This window comes from Silene latifolia, chromosome X (genome assembly GCF_048544455.1).
Source record: "Silene latifolia isolate original U9 population chromosome X, ASM4854445v1, whole genome shotgun sequence".
NCBI classification, from domain to species: Eukaryota; Viridiplantae; Streptophyta; class Magnoliopsida; order Caryophyllales; family Caryophyllaceae; genus Silene; species Silene latifolia.
In genome coordinates this window covers 254,779,492-254,782,973 of record NC_133537.1, presented here as the reverse complement: position 1 = coordinate 254,782,973, position 3,482 = coordinate 254,779,492, and the positions used below count along the sequence as shown (strand labels likewise).

Genomic DNA, 3,482 nt, shown 5'->3' with positions numbered 1-3,482 from the left:
TAGTCCCTCCCTCACTTCTCTCTTACATGACAATTATTTTGATCAAAGTAAAAATAAATCCAAAAATGACAAAAATGCAATACAAAAATTGAAAAGTAAGTTAGGGGGTTAGAAATATTTACAAGTGGTGGTTTAGGGAGGACTCCACCAAACTCTCATTCTTGATGAGATGTCAAGGGGGCATGTTTAAGGTGTTGTTGATGTTGCTCAACACCTTGAAGAAGTAGTCAAAAGCTTGTTCATTGTTGTGGTAGAGGTCCTCAATAGACCGTGGTTCTTGTTGTTGATCATGATCGATGGCATGCCCAATGTAGGGATTAAAGATCCCTTCAAATTCGTCGTCCCAAAGACCACAAACTTCATTGAGTTGATCATTGAAAATCTCTTGCTTGGATGGAGACAACTCTCCCAATTTCTTTTCTTGGCCAATGAGGCCATCATCTTCTTCCTTGGTTGATTTTGATGAGCTTTGCAAGCTCTCCTTGTCACAATTCACTTGCTCTTTGAATGGAGCATCTTCAACTTTCTTCCTCCATTGGAGTTCCGATTTCTTCTTCTCATCTTTTCGGCTATAATGATCAATCATGAAACATGGCTCATGCAAACGAGGAGCTCTCATGGTTTTGTCAAGATTAAAAGTTATGCTTTCATCTCCCACTTCTAGAGTGAGCTCTCCATGTTTCACATCAATCACCGCACCCGCGGTGTGTAGGAAAGGTCATCCTAAGATGATTGGAATGTTGGAATCTTCCTCCATGTCAACAATGACAAAGTCCACCGGGATGAAAAACTTCCCAATTCGCACGGGGACATCTTCCCATATCCCTAGCGGTGTCTTCGTCGATCTATCGGCCATTTGAAGAGTGATATTGGTACATTTAAGCTCTCCCATTCCCAACCTTTTACTTACCGAGTACGGCATGACACTCACACTAGCCCCTAGATCACATAAGGCTTTGTTGATCGTTGTGTCGCCAATGGTACACGGTATTGAGAAAGCTTCCGGATCCTTTAATTTTGGAGGTGAACTCCCTTGAAGTATGGCACTACTCACCTTGGTGAAGGCGATAGTCTCAAGTTTCCGGATTGACTTCTTCTTTGTGAGGATATCTTTCATGTACTTTGCATAGGCCGGTACGTGATTGATTAATTCCGTGAAAGGAATTGAGACTTCTAAGTTCTTCACAATCTCCATGAACTTCCCAAGTTGATCATCAAATTTAGGCTTGGCTTGACGACTTGGAAAAGGAAGTCTAATCACAATGGGCTCCTTTTCTTTGGCTTTGTCTTCATTTTTCTTTGAACTTTCTCCTTTTGATGATTCCCCTTCTTTGGGACCTTGCACCACAACTTCATTCTCACTAGCTCTCACAACTTCATCCTCAACTTGCTCCTTCGGTGCTTCATACCTTGTACCACTTCTCAAGTGAATGGCACTAACCGTTTCATGTCTAGGGGGTTACTTTGAGGTGGTAATTGCCCCTTTTGTCTTTGTGAGCTAGAAGATGCTAGTTGAGTTAATTGTGTTTCCAACATCTTGGTGTGAGCTAGAATGTTGTTGATGGTGGTGTCTTTTGCTTGGCTATCTTTTTGCATTTGGGTGAAAAATTCTTGTTGATTCTTTTGCATTTGGAGGACCGCTTTTTGGACATCAAAACTTTGGTCATTGTGGTGATTGTATGGATTTTGATTTTGGTAACCTTGGTTTTGATTGTAAAAGGGTCTTTGATTTTGATTTCTCATGGGTGGTGGAGTGTATGTTGTTTGAGGGTTTTGAACATTTTGGCTTTTGTATGAGAGATTTGGATGGAACTTGGTGTTTTCATTGTAAAAATTTGAATAAGGGGTACCACTTTTGTAAGCTTGGAAAGCATTGACTTGCTCGGTTGTTCCCCTACATTCGCTTGAGTCATGACCCAAGGTTCCACAATTCTCACATATCCCGCTTGGGATTGATGAGGATGCCGTCATGGCATTGACATGATGCTTTGATGATTTTGAGTTTTCCTCAAGTCTAGCCATAGCTTGTTCAAACTTCAAGTTGATTGTGTCAATGTGAGCACTAAGTTGAGCACCCAATTGAGTAACGGTGTCCACTTCATACTTTCCTCCTCTAGTAGCCTTGCGAGGCCTACTATATTGCGAATTATGGACCGCCATTTCCTCAATCTTGTTCCATGTTTGATTGTCATCAACTTCGGTGAACATTCCATTTGATCCCATATTGAGAATGTTCCTTGAATCTTCATATAAACCATTCCAAAATTGTTGCACTAAAAACCATTCGCTAAGTCCATGGTGAGGACATGAGCGACAAATACCTTTGAACCGCTCCCAAGCTTCATACAAAGATTCTTTATCCCTTTGCTTAAAACCCGTAATTTGAGCTCTTAGCATATTGGTCTTTTCCGGTGGGTAGAATTTTTTGTAGAAAGCTAGAGCTAGCTTCTTCCAAGAATCTATTCCAAGGGTGGCCTTATCAAGGCCCTTCAACCATTGCTTTGCGGTGCCGATTAACGAAAAAGGAAATAAGACCCATCTTATTTGGTCTTGAGTCACGCCCGTTTGAGAGATAGCTTCACAATAATCACAAAATGTTTCCATATGAGAATGAGGGTCCTCACTAGGCATTCCCCCGAATTGGCTCCTCTCAACTAGTTGAATGAAGGCGGACTTGGCAATAAAGTTTCCGGTAAGATGTTGTGGGGCAGGAGTACCATTTGGTAAATCCTCCTCGGTGGGTATAGAGTGTGACGAGAATTTAGGCATTGTAGGTGGATTTTGTGTGGTATTGGTTAATGGGTTCTCTTCTCCTTCTATTGCGAAAGGATTGACAAACTCACTAGTGGGTTGAACAACTTCACCAACACCTCCCAAATTCCTCCTAACAAGTCTCCTATTATTCGTCAAGGTTCTTTCGATTTCACAAATCAAAAAGGTAACAAATCTCTTTGTAACCTTCTAGACATGCAAAATATCAAACAACTCAAAAACAATTAGAACAAACCTTGAGGAGTTTTACTTCCCCAAGGTGAAAAAGACACAACTAAAAACAATAAAAGAAATCTTAAATCAATTAAACACCGTCCCTTAACAACGGCGCCATTTTTGATCGGAGCCATTTGGTGTTCACAATTAAGCATATGTGGTCGTTGGTCAATGGTCGATACAAAACACAATTTATACTTCACAAACAACTCTACAATTAGTAAAGAGGCAAGTAAAGGTCGGATCCCAAGGGACGGGTATTGAAATGAAGATTCTATTGTAACTAGTGGTGTCTAGGGGTGTCACAAATTGGGTTGATGTAGAAGGTTACTAAACTAAAATAGCAATGAAAATAAACTAACAAGATAAATAAAATAAGGGTGTAAACAATTGATTAAAAGCACTAGGGTGTCATGGGTTCATAGGGGAATCATGGGATATGATCATACAAACATGTTCTCAAATTATAAGCAAGCAATTATTGTTGTGATGGA

The 3,482-nt window shown here is 40.4% G+C and overlaps 1 non-coding gene across 1 annotated transcript; it reads left to right on the top strand.

Annotated features, from left to right (window-relative positions):
• The first annotated feature begins 2,290 nt into the window (after positions 1–2,290).
• LOC141624219 (small nucleolar RNA R71) lies at positions 2,291–2,397 on the top strand. The gene has a single exon (XR_012534029.1). It is a non-coding gene; the product is annotated as a small nucleolar RNA R71 (small nucleolar RNA).
• The last annotated feature ends 1,085 nt before the right edge of the window (positions 2,398–3,482 follow it).